Consider the following 11,896-nt stretch of genomic DNA (forward strand, 5'->3'; position numbering starts at 1 on the left):
GGGTAGACACTTTATGCTGGATAAAAAGCCAAAGTGCACTCTAAAAAAGCATTTTTAAATGTATGAAGATTTAAGCTTAAGTGCTGTAATTTTAGCTCTTGTTGGTTTTACATTGTTCTGCAAGTGTGACACCAGCAACAATGCATTTTAATAAAGTATGTCGATGACTGAACATTTGGAGTCAGCCCCATTCAAGATGGCCGCAACGCCAACGCAAAAAATAACTAATTCAGTTAATTTTCCAAATATTGCGCTAAAATTTGCTGTGGTCATGGCTCAGTCGTACTCCAAGCACTAACTTTAATTGTGTAAGTCTGTTAGCAAAATATCTCACGAATCATATGTTTTTTTTTTTAAAGAAGCTCAAACAAACAAAAAAAATTTGGCTAAATATCTACAACTAAACAATTTGTAGTTAAATCAATTAAAGATGGCCACCACAGTTAACTGACCTTCATGAGCACTAAACGGCTTTAATTCAGTCAGTTTTCCAGCGTTTGGTGTGGTAGTAGCTGACAGTCGTCCTCAACACGTTCTCAGTTTTGACACATCTCGCATGTTCTCACAACATTGCATGAGATGGTGCATAACGTCATTTAGGTGCTGAGGTGATGGAACGCAGGCCTATTAAACAGAACTGCTGGGGAGGGCCACAGTGTCTGAAAGTCAACAACTCGGGGGGGCGACCATCCAGCGATTTAAAATCATCATGTAAATAAACCAAAGTTTACAATGATCTCTTACCTTTTAAATGTTTATTTTATTGCATTGAATCATAAATGCACTAAACAGAACCCAAACCCAAACAAACAAAACAATTTTCATGAAGTGGGCCGGATTGAAGGCACCGGGCCGCCAGTTGAATAGCTCTGGTGTAGAGGTAGGCAGCTGACCTGGGACCAGAAAGTCGCGTTTTGACTCCTCTAATTCTCTAATTGCTCCCCGGGTGCCTACATAGCTGCCCGCTGCTCCACCTGGGTGTGTCTCAAGTGTGATGGGGTAATGCAGAGAACCAATTTTACCATTGTATGGGAACATGGCACACACAGCATCTTACAAGGTTTGACCAAAACAGCTTTGACTCCATCCCTTCTCATCACAGGATAATAATAAAATGAGGTGTCGGGTGATCTGCATTCCTTCACAGGATGCAAGGCCTCTCACAACATTGGTCTCCTGCGTTCCAACGCCAGTAGTCGAGAAGTAAACGGACGTCAAACATGAAGTTGGTAAAACGTCAGCTGACGCTTCGACCTGTCCATCTGTAGATGGGGCTGTTGTCTGCTGTTCCACCTGCTGCCTGTCTTCCCACAGCCAGGTCCCCTGCATGCCAGAGCAGAAGACATGAGCACGCACACACATGGAGGAAGAGGAGATGTAAGAGAAGTTTAGGAAGCTGCATGATGTACAACTGTAATTTGGAGCTGTAACAGCAGCTGAAATTGCCTTGCTTTATCAGTTTCAGTGACCCCCCCCCCCCCCCACCCCCATCCCTGTCCCTAATAAGGCAGCTGTAACAATATAATGAAATAAGGCACGCAGAACACAGTTTTGCCTGTGATGTCAGCCCACTTCCGCCCTTCATCTTAGATCATTACAGCAGTGAATATGTCATTATGTTCTTAATAAAGCTCTGCGGCGTTCTATCTCCCATCTTCACATTTTATTAGCCATGCTTATGAGAGATGAGAGGAGGATGATGAGACGAAGTGAGACGTCTTCAATAGGTGACGGTTGTAACGCAGACGTATATACTGTGATCCAGAGAGGCTCCAACGCGTGCACATATGGACTGAGATGACGTAACTAACAGCCAGGACGTCTCTGACGAGTTTGTGACATTTAGCAGGTGCTGCTGTTCTAATGAAAGTTTTCTGCAAATGCACAAATACCCAGAGCAACAACAACAAACCAACAAAGGGTCGAAATAAATGACACAACACAATGTGAAAGTAAGGACAACCAATTTACCGTATTTTTCACCCTACAAGTCCTGTTTTTTTTCATACTTTACATGCCCTGCGACTTATAGTCGGAAGCGACATATTTATGGATTTTTTCCCATATTTATAAATCAATTTTTGGCTGAGCTATGACTGGTTTCATTCATTCTGACAAAAAAATAAATAAAATATTTGAACAGTACCATTTTCAGCCACTAGATGGCAGCAGAGTAGTACTAGCATGCCATTGTATCGTGTAATGGGTAAACGTGGCTATAATGACGAATTCAAAACATTTTCAACAAAAACAAGTGGACTTTATTTATTATACTATACTTTATTGTTTTTGCCTTGAACTTTTTTTTAATTTACCATGTCCTGGATGACTGAGAATCTTCACCAGCTATTATTGACACAATCGGCTTGCCGTAGTAACCCCCCACCTTCGTTCTGCTTGTTGCTTGGAGCAAATCAAACCTGCTGCGCCGCCCAGGCGAAATGCAGCTAATTTGACCATTAAAGTGCATTTATTAAATAAAAGTTAAACCGAGACACACCTTTGCTATAATTTCGAGCAAACAAATAATTGTTTTTAGGTGGTGGTTAGATTTCGAAGAAATGAGCAGCGTTCCTCCTCCCTCTTCGTGCTCCCGGAGCACCGAGGCAGCAAATACAGCTGATTTGACCGCCACTAAAGTCCTTTTTTTTAAGCAAACGTTAAGCTGAGACACACCTTTACTATAATTTAAAGCAAACAAATAATTGTTTTTGTTAGTCTTGTTAAATTCTTGTTAAAGTCCTCCTGTGCACGCTCCTGCGACCGCCATTTGGCAGCTCATCGATTTTTGGCACACCAGCCCACATTTCCAGGTTGTCAGCGGTGACGCGTAATAGATGTGACGTATATGGCAAAGCGACATATTTGTGGATTTTTCCACGTTTTTAGACATGTTTGGACTGATGCGGCTTATAGGGCAGTGCGACGGGTACGGCAGAAAATCCAGTAGCTTTTAACTTCATATGAAGCGATTTGCAGAAACTCTGTGGAATCTATTTTGCATTTCTATTTGAAGACTTTTTAAAAAGCTTGCTGAAATTGACAGAAGTTACAGCCGAATTGCTAAATCTTAAAGCACCAAATGCTAGCTAAAATTAGCCTCAGAAAACAAAAATAGAGCAATTATGCTGAAGTAGATTTCAAAGGAGATAGTTTGGATGGACTTTCTTGGTTCTTGATGTATTTCTATCGGGAAAATATTTGTAAATAAAGTTAAATATTTTGAAAAGTCTAAAAAGTTACTAAAACAAAGTCACAACATGCATCTCCAGGATCGGATAAATGAATAGCTAAAAGAGCAGTAAGTATGCAGAAGTTAGGCTAAAAAACGTGCAGAATAAAAAATAGAAAAATAGTTTGGCTACTGATTCAGCATACAATTACTGTACTTGTCGCCGTAAACGTCATAGCAGTCCAAATATTTCTAATAAAGTAGAAAAAACAAATGCGTCGCTTTGCCACATAAGTCACATCTCTTATGCATCACCGCTGATGCGTCGCATTTGTTACGTGTCACCACTGACAACCTGGAAATGTGCGCCGGTGTTGTGCCAAAAATGGATTGGCTGCCAAACGTCGGATGCGGGAGCGTGCACGGGAGGACTTTAATAAGGATTTAACAAGATTAACACTTATAAATAATTATTTGTTTTCTCGAAATTATAGCAAATGTGTGTCTCACTCAGTTTAACATTTCAAAAGCCAATTTGCGGCCGTGGGAACGCAGAGGGAGGACTCGTGCATTTCTTAAAACTTAAACAAGATAACCCACCTAAAAACAATTATTTGTTTGCTCGACGTTATAGTAAAGTGTGTCTTATTTGCACGTTTTCTTAATAAATGCTCTTTAACGGTCAAATCAGCTTCATTTCACCTGAGTGCCACAGCGAAATGCAGCTGATTTGACGTTTGCTCCAGGAGTTCCGGAGCGAGACAAAGATGGCTCTGTATGGCAAGCCAAGTGTCTCATTAATATCTACTTTTACCTATTAATGAGAAACATGGCTTGCCATATTAGTAAGGCCCTCTGTGGCTGAAAATGGTAGTGTTCAATATTTTCCATGTCAGAATGAATGAAATCGTAGCATCTCAGCCAAAAACTGTTATAAATTTGGGGGGAAATAAAACATAAATATGTTGCTTTGCTGTATAAGTTAGGCATGCTAATTTATGCAAAAACTACGACTTGTACAGCGAAAATGATGGTATATTTGTCTTCTGAAAGTTATTTTTTAATAGAAAATTTTAAAGCTTTTCCAGTTTATCTGACAAAGATTTTAATTGCAACTTGTCATCTGTAAAACATTTTTATTTTTCCTGCTTTACGGCCCTTGATCCTCAGCAACAAGAAGAGATGTAGAAGTAAAAAAAACCAACAACAATGAAAGTGGGAGTGAGGGGAAGGGGCAGGCGTCTCCTGTATTTTCTGCTCAGGCAGCAGAGCATGGCGTGAGGAGGCCAGCGGGCCAGCAGCCAGCTAATGGGGACCAGCAGAGAGCTGGGGCCGGGGCCAGCTCTGACAAAAGGAGCAGCGACAGATGCCATTATCTCAGCCTCATGCAGATACAATGGAGCCGGACAACACAGACCCTGAGACTGACAAATGTGTGCACGTATGTGTGTGTGTGTACACTGTGAGGTTAATGGGACAGGATAGAGGAGAAGTGGATTATCGTGGAGACTTGCTGGTAACACTCTGAGCTCTGCTGCACCTTCTTCATGCATATGTGTGTGTGTGTGTGTGTGTGTGTGTGTGCAGGCATGGTTTTCTGTGTTTGAGCCTACATGACCTCGTCTTGTTACAGCACGACAGTCGGATCAGTCACCCATCACTTGCATCGCGTTTGCTCCCAAATTTCACAGGGTGCAGCTGTTGGACTTGAATTATGCAGCTTTCACTTGAACCAAGGATGTTCTGGTCATTTGGAAAACCAAAAAAATGTGTCAGGGTGTTTTTTTTTTTGTTTCTTTTGGTGGAGGGGATATGGCAGTGCTTTTAGTGAGCTTGGCAAAGGCATGAAAAAGGGATGGCTGTTAAGCAGCAGCAGTTTTTTTTAAGGGAGGGATAAGAAATGTGAGCTTTAGCCAGTGTAGTGCGGTGACACGGGACAGTGTTATTGACTGTGGCGGCGCACGCTGACAGTGGATCGTCAGCCCCTGCAGTCATTTACCAGACTGAGCGCGTGCAAGAATCAGAGTTCTTGGAGCTTGGAGAATGGGAGAGGGAAAAAAAATCGAGGCAAATGAAAGCGAGAAGGACTGCACACACAAAAAGAGACGGTGAAGACTGGCAGCTATAAATGCTTGAATATACCACACACACACACAAACACACACAGATGCAGAGTGCTGGACGCCCTGCTGAGTGTCTGACACTGAGGCTGCCAGGCTAATCAGGGAACACACTCCCTCTCACATTTGCTCATTAGCGTTAAAGCAGACAGTTGTGACGCTGCAGCGACGATTGGAGCATTGAGCTTTTTAGTTTTGAACCCAGACTTTTTTTTATATACAAGTGTTCAGAAAAAGCTTCTTTTGTGTGTGTGTGTGTGTGTGTGTGTGTGTGTGTCAGGAGCAGCCATGAGATTTTAGTGGACTTGTTCTTAATTTATGAACATAAATAAATGCACAAATTATTTCATAGGCTGACAAAAACTGCTCTGGCAGAGGCCTTAAGCTGAGACGTGAAACAAACAGTTATTGTGTGGATGTTTATGAAGCGTTCACTCTGTTGTGATCCATTTTTCTTCCGTACGTTTTTCGGTGCGATTCTCGTCCCGCAGTTTTCAAGCAGCTTCAACAAATCATAAATCAAAACGTTCAGCTCTTTCAGGACAAACTTGCTATGGCTTTAGGTATTGGTGCAGCTTTAGCTTTTTGAAATATTTAGCCTTTTCTGTCATTTTTTTCCTCATAGAAAATGAATAGAGCTCATTTTACATCCTTCAAATCTTTAGATCTGTTCCAACCTTTTACTGCTCCTTTCACGTTTTGTTCTGCTTCTTTCAGCTTCCTTCTGAAAACCTTTTCAGCTACTTTCAGCTGATTTCAGCTGTTTTGTTCTGTTTTCAGATTCTTTCTGCTAACTACAACATTTTTATTATTATTAGACCTTTATTTAGGTTAGTTCCCATTGAGCCTCAAAGACTCATTTACAAGAGAGACCTGATACAACGTACAGGCAGATGAGAAAAAAAGAATACGAGGATGGAGGAAGCCTAAAAAAAGTTTCACACCATGTTGTGTCCAGGGCACAGAGTAAAAGATGCAAAAAAAAAAAAAAAAGACCTCGCAACATAAAGCAGCAACATACAATGACATCATCATACATTTATAGAGGTCGACAAAGGTGGCGAGTTGTCCACGGACACTCCATTTTGTGCTTCTTCCAACTTCTTTCTGCTTTTTTTCAGCTTGTTATGCTCCTTTCAGCTGATTTTTGCAAGTTTCAGCTTTTTCTACTATTTCAGCTACAATTTCGCTGTTTTATGCTAATTTAAGCTTTTTCAGCTAATTCCACGTTTTTTGCACTCATTTAGGCTTTTTCAGCCTAATTCAGCTAAAATGTGCTCTTGCCACTTTCTTGTAAATACAGCTTGTTTCTTCAGATGTTTTTTTTTTTTGTTGTTGTTGCTAATTTCAGCTTTTTTCAATTAATTTCCACTTTTGTGCTCATTTCTGCTTCTTTCATCCTACGTAATTAGGCAAATGTGTTCTTTTAGCTTTCTTCTGCTAATCCTAGCTTGTTCTACCTTTTTAGCTAATTTCAGCTGTTTCAGATAAATGAAAGTTTTTCATGGTAATCTCTGCTACATTCAGCCTAATTTACTTCTTTCAATTATTTTACGTTTGTTATGCTCCGTTCAGGTTTTTTTCTGCTAGTTTCAGCTTTTTTGTTGCTATTTCAGCTACTTTTTTGCTGTTTTGTGCAAAACGTATTATTTTCAGCTAATTTAACTTTTTTGGGGGCTCATTTCTGCACCCTCCACTTCCTTCTGATAGTTTAAGCTTCTTTCTCCCCTTTCAGCTACTTTTCAGCTTGTGTGTTTTCAATTTCAGCTTTTTTTTTTAGCTAATTTCTTAATTTTTGTGCTAATTTCTGCTTATTTAAACCCAATTCAGCAAATGTGTTTTTTTCTGCTTTCTTTTGCTACTTTAGGCTTGTTCTTTCATTTCAGCTACATTTCAGTATGTTTTTAGCTACTTTCAGCTGTTTTTCAGCAAGTTTTTTTTAGCATTAAGCATCCACACTGCATTTTCACTGGTAATGCAATTTCTGTAGTTCATTGGTACATTTTTATATTTGCATCTTAGGAAGATTTTTATGTTACTAAACAGGGCTGCATCATTAAAACTTAAAAATATATTTAATTCTGATTTGTTTGAAAAATACATTTTGTTAGTTTTGGGAGTAAAGTCCATTAGATTAATAGGAAACCTGTACTTGACAGCAGACATTCATAAATTAGGTTACATTTAACTAATTAGTTTAATCAACATTTTTTTTTTTATTGAGGAATAGTGTTTTATTATTTAGATTAGTAATAAATACCTGCAGTTTATGATTTCAATTGAAACTATAAAGGAGATGATTCACAATATTTATATCATCTTCCCTGCATGGCAGAACCGGTTCACGTGGCACGGTTCGTTTTAGTGAGAACAAATCGCAACATGTTACTGAACCTGAGTCCAGAAACGCTTGTTAGAACCAAGAAGACCAAAAATGCTTCGTTTTGTTGTCAATAATCTTTAACAGAGCCCATCTGCTCCGCGAGTGACACCAGCTGCCTTCTGGGTCATTTTGTCTTTGATTCAATAATACTGAAATTGTTGAATTTCTCTGGGGACGTGGATGAAATGATGCAAGAAGTGACTCAGCAAAGAACTGAAGACAGTTCATCAATATGTTTTAATAAAATAAACTAACAAAACTTGCTCCAGTTCAAGAAATGACAGTAATTACTCCTTTGTAACGCAACATTTATTTATTTTTTCTTGTTTTTTTCTCTTTGGGATTTGTTGTTTTGTTTCCTAAATAGCACCACAACACAAAGAATTGTATTTTAACAGTGAAACTGACTTATTTCTCTTATGTAGCAAAAAAAAAAATGTATGTAAAATTCATTAACAGGTCTCTAAAGTTTTAATGTTTTAATAAAAATGGACTTAGAGATGATGGTTTGGACCTACCGTTTGTTTGCTGCAGTCAAAGTAATGCTTGCAATAATTTACTATTTTCTGTCTCACAAAATATATATACAAAATATATTCATAGTCTATAAAAGTACAGAAATGATTTTCAAAACTGTAATTACTTAAATTGTGGATAAATGTCCCTGTCTTTGTAAACATGACCATATTGTTGTTGTTTTCTAATGCATTATTGCTCAAATTTAGAAAAAAAATTGAATTTGAGATTGTTTAATTTGCTTCTTAAGGGGTATTTTGGTCAGCTTTGTCCCAAACTATGACTCGGGACAAGCAATAAATGTGGAAACACATACATTTTAAATTTTTCTCTTTTTGTATTAAACCACGTGGTCAAATAACTAAAGAAAGCTTTGTAAGTGACCTGAGGGGTGATGCATTCAAGTGTCTCCTTCAGTAGCAGGCTGACATTTGTTTTTGGCTGTTGAAAATGATACAACCAACGTTTCAATGCATTTAAGCTGTTGTGATGAAACAACAGCAGCAAACGGGTACAAAACTACAGCAGCCGTACTTTTCCATGCATGTGGGATCCTGGAGTTTGGAGACGAACATCCGGTTTCCGATCATCGTGTGCAGAGGTGATGGACAGGTCAGAGGATTGTGTTTGTTTCCACACATTCACACATGCCTGCTCGCTTCTTTCCCCTAAAAAACTTTGCCAACTTGGCTGTACTTTCTGACTTTTTCTCCACCTTCCATGCTTCCTTCCCTTATTCTTTCCTCCTTACCTCTCAATCTTGGAGTCATGCTAATGGCCCTGCTGTCTGCCCTGAAAGTTTTTTTGTGACACAACTCATCAGCGCCGGACAGGGGTATGGGTATTTTTAAACTCTCTTGCACACCGAGTGAAACTTGCCCGAGTACACTCTCTTACTATTCAGCAGACCTGCTGGGAACCTGTGGCGAGGTCCAGATTGAAAATGTGATGTGTGCTAATGTATTCAGAGCAGAGGTGAGGCCGGTCCTTCCCTCTTCTGTGAGCCAACAGTGGGAACTGCAGCCAATATGGTGAGCTGGAGAGGCGAGCGCGTTACAGTGGCTGAGTAATGAGAAGCGAGGAGTCATTCCCACACACGGGTGTTTCTGTGGGAGAGTGTGCAGCGGCGTGAGACTCCAGCTGAGTGCGACCAGCACTGTGCTCCCCTGATGGCGAGGCTGATGTGAAGACCTGCTCGACATGGACTCCAGCTGCTGCTGCTGCCCCTCTATTCAAATGGCTCCGCAAGACAGCAGCTCGCCGTCTCTGAACTCTTTGATTCGGCTTCTACCTCAAACTTCTCAACTCTTGCTTCTTTCCCGCGACAGTCTCGCATCAAGTTGAGCCGCTTCACAAGACGAGGTACCTACAGAGGTATTTTTATCCTCCACGTGGCGAAAATACTCCTGTAGAGTGTCTGTTAAGTACAGTAGTCCCTTGGAGGTGGAGCCATACCCTGAAGGCCCACGATAAGTGAAAAACTGCGAAGTCGGGATACAGTAGCCCAAGTTCAAGTTCAGTAAATTTTATATTAAGGCTTTAGAAATCCTTCCCCCACTCTTGGAATCTTCTAAACTCTTAAACCTACGTCATTTTAACAACTTAAGTTACTAAATTTTACTTACTAGCTCTGCAGAATAGCAACAGCTCTGGTTCCGGTCCAACTTTGTTCTTTTCTGACTCGGTTCGTTTCTGCAGACCTATCCGCAGCAATGAAGCGCACGAATCAGTCCTCTAAACTCTTAAACCTACTCATTTTAACAACATACAGTATTTATATGTACAGGAGCTGCAAAATTTTACTTACTAGGCTCTGCAGTACAGGAGCGGCTCGGTTCCGGTCCGACCCGATAGATGAAAAAAGTCCCGGTACAGCATGACTGAAGCCCACTGCTCCATCCAGCTTGACGTGCACGTGCTGCTGCCCAGGATTTAGTCCACCACGTCTGGCTCGGTCCGGACCAGCACCGCATATCCAGAACCTGACTGAACCCTGCAGCCGTCTGTCGTCTGCAGCTCCCAGGATCTGGATCAACTGCGAAGATGCAACTTGAAGGATGAGTTGAGATGAGGCAAATATTATGTACATGTACAGTACTTAAAAAAAAAAAAACTGCGATGTAGAGAGGGACTTCTGTATTCCTAACCCTCCCGTTTTCTTTAGGTCAAAATGGCTCTGTTTAAAACTGAGGCCGTAGGTTGATTTGACCCAAGAACAACAGGAGGGCACCGAGTCAGCAGTCACACTGTTTTCATAATTATATCCAACAAAGTTCAGTCGGATCCTCTGGACGGTTTCTTTTTTTGGTTGAGACATTTTGTCTTTCATCCAAAGGACTTCATCAGTCCAAGGATCCACAACAAACTCAGGCCCACAAGCAGCACACTCACATACTGTAGTGGGTTTTGTTGGTTTTTTTTACCTGGATTATGGAGCATGAACTTTGATGTTTCATGTTTATAGTTTCTCTTGTACATTTTCTTTTAATCTCGAGACCATTTGTGCTGTTTTAACATTTCATGTCTAAAAATGTTCAGCTTGAGCTGGAATTGTGCAACAACTACAACTTTTGGTTTTTGTAACTTTTATACTTCTCAAATATTTCCCTTTATTTAAAATAAATTTCCCCATAGAAATACATTGATCTCTTCAGTTTCTTTACAAACACAGTTGTTGATGAAATCTCCAGTCTTGTCTTCTTACGCCACGTTTAGCATTTAGCTTTCATTTTGCTACTTTCAGCTAAGCTTTTGCTAGTTGTAGCTTTTAGCTTGAGGTTGCTAAGTTTATCTACAGCTTTGCTCATCTGCTGTTTAGCTTATTAAAGCTTTTAGCTTGGTTTTAAGTTTTAGCTACTATTTAGCTAATTTTAGCTTCTGTACTGCTTGTTTCAACAAACGGTTCAGTTTAAAAAGTCACAGAGCACTCAGCGTTCACATGGCAAACGTTTCTGCTTTTACCTTTAAAAAGTATGTCTCAGGTTTTTTAGTTTTTTTTTATCCCAGTTATATGATCATTTGACTTTAACATGCAAGATCTTTCATTATAGGTCAGACCGTGCACGTTTCAAAAAATCCTATATGTTTGTCATGTGTAGAAATGCTACATATAACAGTGTTTGTTGTAGTAACCTGGGACAAAATGTCATTTCAGCAGAGGTACAAGGTGGCAGAGGTATATTTTTTGTCCAAGAACATATAAGTAAATATTTTCACATTATCACCTGCACTTTCTGGTCAAAGAAACCAAACGCAGTTAGACGTGAATGTTTGAGGGGCCGCAAAGAAGAGCTGTGGTTTATCTAAAGGTCACACAGACGGGGTTTATATTTTAGAGGTGAATGTGGTGACAAAGTGAGTTCTTCACCGTCGCTGAACACATTCAGGGAATAAAAGTTGTGTACTTGAGGTAATTTAATAAACTGTACTACATAGTTTTAATTGCGCAGGAGTTGATGTGTTACATATGAAAACCCAACAGGAGGAGTATAAATACACATTTACACTTTTTACTACAGGCTTTACTCTTTTTAAATATGAGGAAAAATAATACTTTAGGGATGTAGGTATGGGGGAGTGGTGGTACAGAGGCTAGAGAAGCTGGGCCTGTGATTAGAAGGTTGCTGGTTCAACTCCCTATACCGACAACATCAAAATGTAGGTGAGGCACCCACACCTGCCTCCACCCTCATTTGCCTCACTCTG

This window comes from Nematolebias whitei, chromosome 5 (genome assembly GCF_014905685.2).
Source record: "Nematolebias whitei isolate Nwh7 chromosome 5, NemWhi1, whole genome shotgun sequence".
NCBI classification, from domain to species: Eukaryota; Metazoa; Chordata; class Actinopteri; order Cyprinodontiformes; family Rivulidae; genus Nematolebias; species Nematolebias whitei.